This window comes from Bactrocera neohumeralis, chromosome 6, assembly GCF_024586455.1.
Source record: "Bactrocera neohumeralis isolate Rockhampton chromosome 6, APGP_CSIRO_Bneo_wtdbg2-racon-allhic-juicebox.fasta_v2, whole genome shotgun sequence".
NCBI lineage: Eukaryota > Metazoa > Arthropoda > Insecta > Diptera > Tephritidae > Bactrocera > Bactrocera neohumeralis.
The window spans coordinates 12,195,936-12,211,932 of record NC_065923.1 but is presented as its reverse complement, the minus strand read 5'-3'; the positions used below and the strand labels follow the sequence as shown (position 1 = coordinate 12,211,932).

At 39.9% G+C, this 15,997-nt stretch overlaps 1 protein-coding gene across 2 annotated transcripts in view; it reads right to left on the bottom strand.

The window, feature by feature from the left end:
* Positions 1-15,997, bottom strand: part of LOC126761536 (uncharacterized) — a 337,590-nt gene that overhangs the window by 54,591 nt on the left and 267,002 nt on the right. The gene's annotated exons all lie outside the window — the stretch shown is intronic.

Genomic DNA, 15,997 nt, shown 5'->3' with positions numbered 1-15,997 from the left:
AACCGCACGAAGCAATTTAGGTTTTTCGAAATTTACCTTAGATGCTATATATTCAACAATTTTGAATTATTCTGTCCAAGCTTTCGGTTCCTTTCTCCTTAATGATGCACTTCTATTCTCAAAAATTTATTGACAGGAAGGGAATATTATCACAGACTATCAAAACTTCCACCACAACACCTGAGAATATATTCATAATTCCACTATCAATGAAGCCAACCCTCAAGGAACACACAGCCAAAAACCTCAAGGAATTCTTTACGTAGTATGCTTTAATATATTAATTTTGCACTTCTACAGCATTATATTATACAAATTTTCAATTTCAAAATCAATATCAACTAAGCTGAGGTCACTGACGCGAAGCGAAATAAAATATCCATGAGTACAACTTAATTTCATAGCTCATTATCTCGCACCAAACAATGCATCAATTAAGTGAAATAAAATAAAATAAAACCATAAGTACACACACTAACAAATATTCAAGTACTTTGCGGCCCCTAGCCATTGTGTAACCTTATAGGCCTAGTCACTTGGGTCGTTGTATCGTTGGGCTAGAGAAATGGCGAAAAATCGACTGCATTAACAATGCCACCGGGCCGCCAGGAACAGAGCAGCGCAGGGCCGCTGTGGAATCATCCAACGGCATATTGAGTCATTGCGCCAACGAAGCAATGGGCGCGACGAGAGAGCCACAAATCAAACGTTGGCATTTAGGCGGCCGCGTAAAATCATTCACGCCAATGGCAGCGGCGGGTGAAATGACTGCGCCGACAAATCCAACGGCCAACGTCCGTCCGCGCACGGTTGGCTGTGGAGATGAAACGAATCGAAAGTCAGCCAACTTTGCGTTGAATGTTTGTTTTTGTTGTTTTGATTGTTGTTCTTCTTACTCTTGTTGTTGTCTATGTTTAGAGACGACTGTCATGGTTGCTGTGGCCGTAGTCACCTTTACTTCTGCTATTGCTGTTGCTGTTTGTGTTGGTGTTGGTATTGGTGTTGCGAGGCGAGCAGCACAACAGCGAAATTGCTGCTAATCAATCATCATTGAACATCGATTACTCCAGTTGCTGATAGCGCAGCCATTTGTCTTTCCAAACGTGAGATTCCAACTAATAATGCAAACAAACTGACAAATGGCTGGATTAGGGGACTGCAAGGCAAAGTCGCTGCGCCGGAGAGCAACACACACACATGCACAGCCAGAAAGATAGGCTGAAATGTCTGAAGGAGGCATCGCCAGCAGATGGGCAGACAAATTGATGGATCGAATTGTGGATGCGAGTGTGCAGGCGTGGGGGGCGAAGCGGGCGTATCGAGCTTTCTGCGAAAAGGCCATCCAAGAATTGTTGTCGCTGCGCTGTGTGTCAAGAGAAATTGGGCACTAGACGAACAGACTAGTTCGTCAGCACGGCACCGCTCACCGGCGGCTCAGCGGATGCATGTCTGCTTAGACGGTTGGATGGCCTGTTGGACTGTGGGGCGCGCTAGAACTCTACGCTTGACTGACTGCTTGATTTGACGGCCGCCTGCTTGCCCGCGTACGCGGCCTGAGTGAGCGCGATGAGTGACTGTTGGCGCGCAGACTGTCGCGGCTGATTGCTACGTAGCGGCGCGGCACGGATCCAGCGTTGACGTTGCTTTTGAGTTACGATGTTTGTGCAGCGGCAGCAATTTTAGAAAAACAACAAATAAATCATTGGAAGTACTTTGTTTGGTGATTTCCGTGCGATACAATGTTACCACCGCCGCCTATTGGGCAGTGAAACAACAACAACAAGAAGTGTAGTAACGATAGAAGATTGTTAAAACAATAGCGCGATATGTAACGAGTGGCTTGGCAGTAAAACGAAGTGCTGTGGCATGAAATCCACTGACGTGTGGCAAGGCGACTGGCAGAGTGTAGTGGCATGAAGTGTAGCCGCTGCACTTCAAATAGCCGAAGCACTAAGCGCATGCAGCAAGCTTGTTGCAATGATCACTGTTAACTTTGTTGTTATTATTCCTTGTTGGTTGGTTGGTTGTTGTTGTTGCGACTCAAGCAGCGAGCTGCAAACATGACAGCTGACCAAGTCGTCGACGAAAATCGCCGATTTTCGCTGAAAATTGATGCAACATGCTGAGCGCTCGAAGGAAGAAATTGTCAAATGTTGAAGGCTGCATGAAAATGGCTGACAGCGACAACTACAGCAACAAAAACAACAATATGGCATATAGTATAAATATATCTTAAACAAACAAATTGTTAGAAATGCTGAACAACATAATTGTGGCAACAAATAATGCTGCACATCAACAACTACAACAAAAGCAACATGCTTTTTTAACACAACAACAACAACTATAGTTGTTTAAGCAATTACTAACAAACACAAACAAACGATTAGTGGCGCAAATATTGATGGACAAAGGCAATAAATATTTGACAAGCTTCGGTGGAAAAAGCTGCTGACAGCTGAAGTACTAATAACAACATAGGAAAAAGTTTTTGACATTATACAGAGGAATCTGTGCAAATTAAATTTTGTCTGCTTTCTACGTGGAGAGTTTCAGGGTACTTAGTTCAGGCTTTGAAAGATATATTTTTTGGATTTCTTGCTTGCCACTGCAGCGATCGTAGCGATTACTTAAATTTTAGGGATACCTTTTTTCGTATTTATTGGTAGTCCCGGATTGATTTGTGATCCTTAAAAGTGTCATTATTGTGCTGCACCCTTTATTGTCCCAGCATCGGAGACCCAATAGGATCAATCTCCGACTGTTTATCTGTCTGTCTTCATATACGCAAGCGTGTCGGATCCCTATAGGCATGAAAACTGGTTTTTGGTTTGGCATTCAATAACTTTCATGTTATTTTTGATCATCATTGTTTGGCATTTCATTATGGAAGACTTACGGCTGAACAACGTTCACAAATTGTTCAACTTTATTAAGAAAATTCACGTTCTGTAAGGAATGTTTTTCGCGCGCTTCGCTCAACTCATAGCGTACTTTTCGTAACACCATCAGACATCTTGAGACCCACTATTCATTATTGGATAAAATTCAACCGAATAGACAACGTCCAGCCCGCAATCGTAACTGGGAGTGTACACGGAGATCGTGGATTGTCGATTCGGCGTCGTTCGTAGCAACTCGAATTGACGTAAGGAATGACTTGGCGCAATAACTGAAACCGTTCGACCTTCCCAAACTATAACGCTTCGCTTTATGGGCTCTTGAAAAGTTCCAAGAAGAATCGACGTTTTCGAGTCAAATTTTGAGTGGCGCTAAGACCCAGTTCTGGTTCAATGGGTATGTAAAGAAGCAAAATGGCCTCATTAGGGACGAAAAGCAAGCTGAAGAGGTTCAAAAGCTGCAGTTTCATCAAAGAAAAAACAACGGTTTGGTGTGGTTTGCAGGCCAGTAGTGTCATCGGTCCATATATCTTCAAAAATGATGCCAGTGAGAACGTCACCTCAATTGCGACTGTCTTCGCGCCATTCCCCCTCCGGGTAGGGGGGGCCCCTGCGTAGAGGGGGAAGAATATACCCGTGATAAGGCATGTCTGTCGTAAGAGGCGACTAAAATCCACATGCACTGTGTCTGACATTACAGGTCTTGTTTTAAATGTGAAATATTCAGCTTGAAGTCACATTCTAAGTTTCATATTATTCACATAATATAAGGCATTTGGGACAGCGACAAATGCAACCAGTCATTGATTTTTGGGGACTCAACTGGTAGTAGCAAATGCTACAAGGTCTCACCAGAGACTTTAACCTGGTATCACGCGGAGCAGTTAGCCCTTGGAGGTAACTCCAATCTGCTCATTGGGTTTGGCCCTTTGTGGAGATTCGTGGTGGCTGTGGTTTGAACCTAAATGCAGGCAGGGCATTTTGTCCAATGTGGAGTCGCATTGCCGGCCGGGTGCCGGACCCAGAGTACGGCAGAGGTTTTAGGTCGGATTAGGCGGCTAGGGTGTGCCTATCCACCCGAACCAATTGGAACCAAATTATAAGTGCAGAATGCATTCATGCTTTGATTCTCCAAGGTATGAGTGCTGAATGCATTTATGCTTTGGGGCGCTAATCAACGCATTGTATTGATCTACGTGCTTCTAGAAATATAAAGCACCATGAGGTTAGGCCTTCGCAGGCAGGTACTCACGTAAGTCACAACGGACTCTGTCATCGCGCCTTGATAACCGACTATAAGATTTCTGAAATTCAAGCTCGAGAGCAGATAATTTCACACTATGGGCAGGTCGTTTGCTTACCAAGAACGAGTGTTATCAAACCGTTAGACTTTTGCCTGCGAGGATATGCAAATTCTAAAGTCTATGCGGACAATTCCAGTCGAAATGCTCGAACGAGTTATCGAAAATTGGACTCAACGGATGGACCATCTTAGACGTAGCCGCGGCTAACATTTGAGAGAGATAATTTTCAAAAATAAATGTCAAAAATGTTCTTTCGAGTGATAATAAACATTCCCCGTTAAATTTGAAGTTTCTGTGTATTTTCATTAAACAAGTAGGAAATTTGGAAAGGATCACCCTTTAGAACCCCTTTAAAACTAGACTAGGAAAGTATTTTAAGTGTGTTTGATAAACATATTGCAATAAAATTGATTCGAAAATATATTTATTTTCCAAATAAAATTTAGAACTGAGAGTAAAGTAGGTCTTCGGTTAAAAATACCATTATACTCAGAGTTCTGTGTAGACCTTTTATTATATACTTCGATATAGAAATCCCAATAACTTCGAGTTGATAAATTATTTTAATTAAAAAATTTATCTTTCACTAAAATTTTTGTCCCACCATTTTTTTGATTTCTTGTTCAACAACAATTTATTACACAGTTGACTATTGTGCGGGGTTACTCTTAGAAAAAATTCTAAATTAAATATGGAGTATCTAAAGAACATCCGCGTAAGAAAACTTGAAGGTTTTTTATAAACTTAAAACTACCAACTCGAGTTGGTTTTATAAATTGACAAAAGAAATACGAAATGCGGGGTAAATGCAAAAAAAAAAAAAAATAATATCCGCCGAGAAGGAAAAATACATATTCCATAAAAACCTGATGCATCTACATATGTGTTTATAAAGTAATCTATTTTTTAGTAAATCCAGATCGATACAATTTTATATATTTGTTATCTCAAACTTCGTCATATGCTGTCTAAGTTTGGTATTTATCCACTGTAAAGTGCATCCCACATTTTTACTGTCTCAGGTGCTGGCAAAACTCGAGGTAATTATTCAATATCATAAAATAACTGGGAGTTTAGGAATTGTCTATAGAACAAGGGCGATTGCGAAAAGCAACTTTTTCGCATACTTTAACCAGTTCTATCACACCCTTGTAGTTGCTTATTTGCACTCTACGTGCCATGACGCTTTGTGCCCAGCCTTAAGTGCCTGTATGAAATTATATTGAATTTAGAGTGCGTACTTAAAATATTAAAAACAAATCGAATAAACTCGCATTGGTAATTTAATATAGCAATAATAGAATAGCCATAATAATTTCACCGCCAACATTCACTCTTTATTGAAATGGAAAATATGCAATTTTACTTTTATGCGCCTTTCAATCGCCATTAATCATCATTAAGCCGAGATTTCATGTAGCAAATGTATGTGTAGTTTTATGCGCTGATTTCCATGTATATGTGTGCGTAGGTTTGTGTGTGTTGCGGGTCATTAAAGTGCCATTTGCAACTCGTTTACAATAAATACAAATTACAATAACAACAAATATGGCAAATGTAAAATATTTAACCGCGCATTTTGGCAAATTTAAAAAGCGATTGTAATCACTCGCATAAAACTCAAATTGAAATTCCCCAAAGGCTGCAAAATGCCAACAAATATATGCACACACACACACACACGTAGCAAACTTTGATTGTATTAGTTGTCGCATGAATTGGCGGCCAGTTTGGCTTTAGCCACAGCAGCGCTTGATTGCTTTTCTATGTTAATTTTGTCACATCGAACTGCAATTAAGCTTAAAATGGCACTCAGCCATTGCAAGAGCAACAAAAACAATGACAGTCTATTTTTTGTTGCTGCGCGAAATATGCATGTTTGCATGAGTAATAAAAAACAAAAACAATAAATGCCAGTGTGTATCTAAATAAGTGAAATATTTTAATAAAATCGCAAACGGTGGCAACTACAGAACACACAACGAGCGTGGCGCGCAGCCACCTGCTGCCGAAAACATGTTGTTAATCATTAGCAACACATTGCTGCCACTTACACACACACGCACACATACACGTAGACACCTGCACTCGAGAGCTGCAAAGGTTTTTTGGTAAAATTCGTTAAAATTGTTGTGCGACACTTTGGCCAATGGCCATCGGCCATCAGCTGCCGATCGCGGCCAAAGTGGCAGCGCATTATCGCACCGAAGCGGATAGGCAGCAAATCGCGGTGTCGCGCAAATGCGATAAAATGTTGTTGCTGTGACAACAAACACAATGCAGCAGCAACAATTGCGCGCTTGGACCATATTAGCGGTTGCAATTGCATTTGAAATGCCGTTGCTGCCACGGCTTTAAAGCGGCTGCGACACTTTTATCTGATGGCCGGTCGGCAGCAGCGCTTGCATGGTTGCACGTTGCCGGATGGTCGGTTGAACTGGTTTACTACGCGTGCATGTGGCATTAACTAATCAACTACAACAATAACAAACACATAGACATAACAACACTAGCAGCTATAATGAAATAAAACACGATATATTTAGCATACTTGCACCCGAAAGTGCAACTCAATTAAATTAAAACAAAATTGAAAACACCAGACAACAACAATTACACGTACTTTTGACCGACAGCGCCGCAATCGCATTTTCCGGCAGCCAAAACGGTTGGCGGTTGGCGTTTGCGCACAGCTGTACCGTTGCGCCAGTCAAAATGCCAACCAAATGCACATAAAAGTGTGTGAATCATATATTTTTTTCATATTTAAGTGCATAATAAAAGCGTGTACGGCAGCCATTTACAGCGCCTGTCATGGTGAAAAATGCGTGTGGCATGCCACAAATGTTGCCACTGCCTGTGGGCACTTTGCATTGTGACTTTTCGGCATTTTGCAGCGCTCACGCCTTTATTACTCACACAATTAGATTTGGAGGCATATCAGAGTTTAATTAATAACGCAAAGCGGATTTAGGTAAGGTTGAGCTGCGGTGGATTGAAAATTAGAAAGAGCAACGGAATTATTTTTGATTAATATATTATATTTTAATTCGTATTTGGAAGATTCTTCTGTTTAAATTTTTTCAAATATAAAAGCAAAATAATGTATTATTACTCTAGATGAATACAGATAATGACTGAAGGACTAGTCAAAATTTTGATTTTTGACAAAACGCCGCTTCCCAAAAAAGTCATTTTGTGAAAAATCTGCAGTATAGTCTAAAAAACGAAATTATTGTCAATAATCTTTTTACTTCGATTGTTATCTGACAAATTTAGCTTGGAAAGTCGGATGAAAATTTTAAGTCGATGACTCCAGCTATTTCGTAGATAGTTTTCATATGAACTCTGGAATCAGCACTTCGAGAAAAACTTGTTTAAAGTTTCGGGAGCCAATTAGGTTAGGTTAGGTTACGTTAGATGGCTGATCAAAGATCGCACGTGGACTATTAGACTTATACCGTCTTTTGTGAGGCTATATAAAATAAGAACTCCTGTGTTTGAGCTTACAGATTGGCAAAAAGGTTAGTAGCCACTTAAAATTTTCACAGGCGTTTAATTTGCATTCCCGCCAGCTCGTTGGCCTCTAAAAACATGCGCTCCCAAGTACTTAAGTCTTAACTTTCCCAAACGCGTGACAGTCAAGAAGGAAGTGTTGAGTAGTTTCTACCTCGTCTTCTTCCATACAGCTTCTGCAGATGGGGTCTGATAGGATTCTCAGCCATATTGCATGGACGCCATTAGAGCAATGGCCCGTTAAAGCCCCAAAATTAGGCTGTGGCTAGCCTTACTGAAGGCAGAGAGATAACTAGATTTAGTGCGATCGATCTAGGGCCTAAGGCTTTTGCAACAGCGCATGTACCGATGGTGGCCCAGCTGGTCAAGCATTCGCGAATCCCAGTTATCTTATAGTATTATAGAACACAAGAGGTTGCGGGAACACCGACCCGCTCCCATTCTACCGATAACGGTTCTAGGGTGCCTTTTCTTGTTATCTCATCAGCCTTACAGTTTCCTGCAATTCTGGTGTGATCTGGCACTCAAGCCAGTCTTATCATAAAGAGACTCGTTGCTATTGACTAAGGTTAGGCACTCTTTGACCAGCGCTGAACGCACTGTTAATGAGTTCAAGGCTAGTATCGCCGCTCTCCTTTCTGAGTGGATGGTCACTCCTCTGTAGGAGGCTGCACTCCGGAACAGTAAATCTACTGTTACCTTAGTGGCTGTACCTTTGGTCTGGAAGACGCTGCAGTAGTCAGATAGTCTGAAACTGGACCAACCTTCCCACCAAGCTTTGACCCTTCCGTGAAGCAGCCGATTACACTAAGTTAAAATATTATTACATATAAGCTAATATCTCAGAAACTATTTGCCTGATTGATTTAAAATTTTTTATAACTCCTGAAATGTTAACAATTATATTTTGTTAGCCAATATACTTGTATGTATGTAAAAGCGACAACAATCGATTTGAGGAAGCAGAATGTTTGTATATTTTATCTACATAGGTATTTCTTTTATTTCTTTGAAGAAAAATCAGACAGATTAACATGCTTACAAGGCTCAGCACATTGATTCAGCGCTTCAGTTCAACTATGAACAACTTATATAAGAAACTAGTCGAACTAAAACGCCTAAATGTAGGCAACCATCTATATGTTGCCTACATTTCGGCATATTTTTGAAGGAAACTAATCTATGTTAAGCGATAAACTAAATTTATGTGGACTATACATAGTAAATACTGATTACGAAAATACATAGAAATTACAGTTATAAAATGCAAGACAGTGGAAGCTCATGGTTAAAGCTTTAATATAAATAAATAATTTGTCATGGTCAAGTTCCATCAAAGTGTTAGATTGTCAATATTAAATAAGTATTTAAATAATTATATTGCATACAATAAAATACTATGAAAGACAATTTTCGGTCATTACTGTGATTTATCAAGTGCTTATAAATATTATCTGGCACAAAATCAGCATATCAAATGTCTTTTTAATTACTCAAAGTAAAAACACATATATTCATTAGTAAAATCTATACTCACTTTATAAAAAAAAAACAAATAGTCAAAAGAAATATTGTCTAAACCGAAATTCGTACCGAAAATAATATAATCTCAAAGCATAATTTGCACTCATACAAACAAAAGGCTGTAAATCCATAGCTAAAATCACACAATTAATTCATAAAACCAAACTATCTATGGTAATAGTCACCAGCGCGCACTCATGCCATCGCAATTCGCCAGCTCACTTCCGTATTTGTATTTTAATTAAATTTTTATTGTGAAAACATAAATATGCCACAATTAAATAATTGTGCTGCCTTCAGGCCATACAAATGCAAAACCCAGTGCACACTCGCCAAGCAACAACTCTCTCCTTCTCTCCCACACCTATCTCCTTTGCCTGCCTCCCACCAACTCGTGCAGCTGAAATTTCACAAATATTTTGTCGAGATTGCAGCACAATTGAAAACATGACATGTGCTGCACGCCGACCATTACGGTATGTGCGTGTAATTGCAAAAACAGCAATAAATGAATTAAATTAAGGAAATAAACGCAAAAAAAACACGGCCAGCGCATGGTGGTGTGTGAAAATGCAAAATAACGGAAAATTGCGTTAAAATGCCGAAATAAAATCTCCTCACATTTACTCATTAATGTCTGCGCTCTTCACTGCGGGGGAGTGATGACAGATGATTGCGAATGGTTGCTGTAATTGCGGTACATTTTTGTAGGTTATTACATTACTTTTGTGCATGAATTTGTAGAATTGAATGGAAAAACAATTTCATGAGTATTCTTAAATTGCTTTATGCACATACTTGAGTAAGCAAACAGAAGGCAACCTTGCAGCGTTGGCTTAAAAAATATGGGATTACAGCAATGGTAGGAGCTTTTAGATCTCGATGAGAAACAATTGGAGAGGTAAGAATTTTGAGGTAAGAACAATAATATCAGAAACAAACCGAAAACGTAGATGTTTTGTATGGAAACATTTCCTTTAGTATATTTTACCATATCCGATAACCTTTTTATTTAACCTAACTTCATAACGTTCTATATTCATGTGAAGTTGCATACTTGAATTCTTTGTTGTTGTTATTATTGCAACTTAGTATAAAAATGTTGTTGCTTGTGACATTGGGCATTTTTTGTGAAGTTGCCATTATTTGTTTATCTTGGATATGTATGCACAATGTATTACTTCGTAATTGCTAAGAGACTCCTGCTGGGCGTATGAGTAACTTTTCAGTACTTGTTAATTAATAGGCAAACTGTATCTCTCTTTATGAAAGACCTTAAGTATGACTGCTTTTTATCTTTGAACTACAAATTGTTTTGATATTGCTTTATCACTATGCTTATAGCCTGAATAGGGTATATTAAATATTAAACTCTAAATGCTTGAAACGTCAATTTTTTATTATACAGTGTACATATTTATTGATGTAAACTTAACGTTCTTTCCTCAGTATCACATGAAATGTAGTCTCTACAATTGGTTCATATATTTCTTTACTAGGAATTTTGTTCTTCCTAATCTTTATCAGATGATGAATTGGAGGCCACGAAGGAAAAGTCGGAGACTCTATACAATATATTGTACATATATGTAAATGATCAACATGATGAACTTTGTCGATTTAACCAGGCTCGTCTGCCCGTTCGTCTGTATATATGCAAACTAATTCCTCAGTTTTTGAGTCATCGACCTGATATTTTGCGGACGTCCTTTTCTCCACTAACGGTCCGCTCATTTGTCGGAACAAGCGACATCGTTCCACTATGGCTTATAACTGCCATACAAATTGAACGATCGTAACCAAGTCCTTGCATGAATAATTTTTTATTGGATAACATATTAATACAGATTATTGTCCAATCGATCGCATCGATGCAAGCTCCGGAGAAATTGTTTAGATCGGATCACTAGGGCAAATACCTGCCATAAAAACTTACAGTTCAAAGTTATATTTCCTCTGCGCATTATTTTGTATTTATGGAAGGTAATAAAAAATTAATGCTAGAAGTGATAAAAATGCGGAGAAGAACTTAAATATTATTTAACCTGCTGTTATTATAAAAGTACATGGACTACACTAACATGATCGATCTGCTTGAACGACTGCCTATAGTGATCCGATTTGAACAATTTGTTCCGACTTGCCAAATTGCGTGAAGATAAGGAAATAAAAAAGCTTATAAGATTTGTTTTTTTGATCCGTAATTTCATATGACAACCAAATGTTATAGTAGTGCGATCTGAACAATTTTCAAAAGAGTCATTGACTTTAAATGAAAAAAGGTTGTTGACTTAGCTAAATATAAACAAAGGTTGTCTAAATGTGAACAAAAGTCGTTATAAAATGTTAACAACAGGTTTAATGTTTTCATAATGTAAACAAAGTTCCCATTGACCCTATAAAAGGAAAACAAATAGGTCACTGACCCTAATTGGAAACAAAGGTTATTGACTTGGCTAAATGTAGACAAAATCGGTCATTGACTTCGGAAGAATATAAACAAAACAAGTAGGAATGAACTTTTTATACTCTTGCAACATGCAGGCATTAAAGCCAGGGAAATGCCATAAGGTATAAAAAGTCAACCAGAATCAAAGCAATTTTATATATACATATATTATATTATATTAGGTTGTCAAATATCTCCCTTCCGCCTGGCCCCATATGGCCAGACGGTTAATTCTACCATCTGCAGCGTCCAGAATTAGCCAACAGGAAGGGTGCAGTGTTCCAATAGGACAACGCGAGACCACACACTTCGTTGAAGCTACGGGAGCTCGGATGGGAGGTTTTATCGCATCCACTAGATAGCCTGGACATAGCGCCAAGTGATTAACACCTGTTCCTGTCCATGGCCAACACCCTTGTTGGTGTAAAGTGGAATTCAAAAGAGGCTTGTGAACAGTGGCTGTCCGAGTTCTTCGCAAATAAAGAGGGGGCTTCTACGAGGTGAATATTATAAAGTTAACGTCCAGGTGGAAACAGATTATCGAACGAAACGGCGTATATTTGAACTAAGTCCGATCACTGTAACACTTTTTATAAAGCTTTGAATAAAGAGCAAAAAAGCAGAATGGAGATATTTGACAACCTTATACGAGTATATAACTCATACACTGGCCGACATATTCGGCACAAGGTTTGTTTGAAAATCGAGAATCATTATATTTAGCATATGGATGTTGTGGGGGTGTTTCCTGATTTTATCTATTAATTATTATCATGACATATGCTAAAAAATGTTCACTGGATTTCATTAAGGTACCTCACATACAATCACCCATCATATGAAGATAAAGTAAAGTCAGCCGGTTGCTCGAAAATCCTGGTAATAGTTATATGGGGCCTAGGTTAAGTTTTCGCTCAATTGTATATTTATTTTAAGCGCAGAGATATAATATTGTAAGTAAAATACGTTCTGTAATTTTAATTGGCATAACTCAACTATTGGTCGATATCTGCAGCATAAAGTCATCTGGAAGTTCGAAAATCTTTACATAAGGTATAGGGAGGCTAAGGGAAGTATTAACCCGATTCAAGCCATTTTTGATACATAGAATTACTATTAGCTGCTGGCGTATGCCGACGATATTGATATCATCCGCCTCAACACCCGCGCCGTTAGTTCTGCTTTCTCTAGGCTGGACAAGGAAGCACAGAAAATGGGTCTGGTAGTGAACGAGGGCAAAACGAAATATCTCCTGTCATCAAACAAACAGTCGTCGCACTCGCGACTTGGCTCTCACGTCACTGTTGACAGTCATAACTTTGAAGTTGTAGATAATTTCGTCTATTTAGGAACCAGCATTAACACCACTAATAATGTCAGCCTGGAAATCCAACGCAGGATTGCTCTTGCCAACAGGTGCTACTTCGGACTGAGTAGGCAATTGAAAAGTAAAGTCCTCTCTCGACGAACAAAAGCAAAACTCTATAAGTCGCTCATAATTCCCGTCCTGCTATATGGTGCAGAGGCTTGGACGATGACAACAACTGATGAGTCGACGTTACGAGTTTTCGAGAGAAAAATTCTGCGAAAGATTTATGGTCCTTTGCGCATTGGCCACGGCGAATATCGCATCCGATGGAACGATGAGCTGTACGAGATAGATGACGACATTGACATAGCGAATTGTACTGGCTAGGTCATGTTGTCCGGATGGATGAAAACACTCCAGCTCTGAAAGTATTCGACGCAGTACCCGCCGGGGGAAGCAGAGGAAGAGGAAGACCTCCACTCCGTTGGAAGGACCAAGTGGAGAAGGACCTGGCTTCGCTTGGAATATCCAATTGGCGCCACGCAGCGAAAAGAAGAAACGACTGGCGCGCTGTTGTTAACTCGGCTATAATCGCGTAAGCGGTGTCTACGCCAATTAAGAAGAAGAAGAAGAAGTATTACTATTGTCATGAAAGGATTATGTCTGAATTTCAACTTTATATGTATTTCACACATTGAATGATATTTTCGATCAAAAGTTGAATATAGGTCCTGGGGTCCACTTATTCGGAATCTAGGGGTATACATATTTTTTATAATATTTTATGTTATAACATAATTATTGTGAGCATAGATTATTAATTTGCTGAAAATAATTTTCTTGCCACATTTCAACAATTTTAAATTCGCTTACTGGAAATTTTCTTCTCTACATTTTTGAGATCATTTACATATCATATTTTTTGTGTATATAATATCTGATAAAATTTACGAGTGCAGACAATGTAAGTCACAAGAGATATGGCACAGCAACAAAAGCCACTATATTGTTGTAAATCATATTCAAAAGTAAAGTAAAGACTGTTGAGCGCTTGCATTGCTTTGTGTCATTAAAGAAAATCGCCAACAATTTCGGCTGTATTTTTCCACAATCTCATAAATGCGCGCGGCAATCAGTTTGCACACACACACACATGCATAGGTATGCAAAGAGCGAGTGTTTGTCAAATGGCAAATGCAGTCAATTATAGTTCATGCTGCGACTACAACAATGTTAATTGCAGTCATTAACTCATTTAAACGTCAAACATTGTGGAGATTTTTGCGAAATGACTTTATTAACCTGACAACAAGTCACAAGCAATAAAAACCAATAAAAATTACGAAATAAGCGGCTAGACAGCAACAAACAACAACAGCAAAAAACAAAGCATGCGCGGATAGCGAAAGCATTCATAATCGCACACACACACACACACACACACGCAGACGAGTGGCAAATGGCGAGGAAACGACGTGGAGGCTGTCGGGTAAGTTTATTATGCCAACTAATTGCAAATACGTATGCCACTTAACCAGCATTACAACTTGCCACAAAACGGCAACGTGCCACAAATTGCCAAAGCGCACAACTGGCGACTGCGCTTGCATGCCGCATGTGTGTGTATGTGTGTGAAGTACGCTTAGCGGTGACAAAATCGATGGTGCAAGCAGCTGGTGTTGCACGGCGCGCTGTGCCTAACGTTGCGGCTGCGACAACGTGCGGCAGTGGATAACAGTGAAATTGCGCATTAAAATTTGCTTGCAACTCGTTAATAACTCAATTAAATTTCTTGCCAATTTCCATTGGCGACACAGAAAACAAACGAACATTTGCATTGCAACAACAAAAGCAAAGTGAAAAAAACAGGCAAATAACTGGAAAACAACTTGCAAATGGAAAGCACATTGCAGGCAAATGAAATGTCACATGCAACGGTGCACACAAGTGGTGGCATGTGAGTGCAAGCGTTTGTGCCACAGCGGCTTAGAGCCTGTGTGCGGTGCTGCACCTCTGCGCCGGCGCAAAAAAAGCATGCAAACCTTTAGTGTAAGCTTATGGACGTGTTTTTCTTTGTGTATGTGTGTGTTGGTTCAAGAGCTGCGGCGCATTTTCCGGCACTTTGGCGCGTTGCACACTTGTGAAGCGTAAAAATTGCACTTTGTCACGTCGCAGCAAAACTGAAAATGGAAAGTGTTGCCGCAATACGAAGTCAACTTCAAGCAACAGAAGTACAACAAACAATTACAAAAACATCAGCGAGTGTCACAAAAAAGTACGGAAGACCAGGGCAAGCGACGGCGAATATTACGAATGAGTGGCTGTGCCGCCGGACCAGAGAGCGCCTGCGACGGCAGATAAACGTAGAAATTGATTGTTGCATTTAGATACGCAGGCGCAGCCAATATGTGCGCCTCCGGAGCTGCCATCAAGCAGTCAAGCAAACAGGCAACCCAGCCACCAACGTGCAAAGCAACCGGTCAGCCAAGTATGCGGCGCGCGCGGCTCTGATTTTGCACACCTGAAAACCTGTTTGGCTGAGGCTCAGCTGCGCGGCGCGGCGCGGACAACACAGTTGTTGATTCTGTAATTTTGCGCACAATTTGCATAAAGCGACAGAAATTTCATATGACACTGCCGCCACCACACCTTTTCACTCACTGTGGCTTGTGGCGCTGTATAGCGCCCTTGCACACCGTCCGCGCAGCGCGTTTAAATTGCATTGGCGCTGTCGGAACTGCATTCGTTTCAGGAATAAAAGCAAAAAAGTAAAATTAAGAAATAAACAAACGAAGTCATCTTAAAGGCAGTTGCACGCGCTTCGGTTTTACTCAAGTCTGGGCGCCTGTCTTCTCGAGGTGCTAAAGGGCGCATTAAGTGACGCCTGCCAGCGCTGCGCTGTCTCACACTCGTCTCCTTCACGTTTAATTAAGCCTTTTACTTTAAGGTACATATGTATGTCTGCATGTACCTGGCTGCGTTGTTCGTTTTGTCA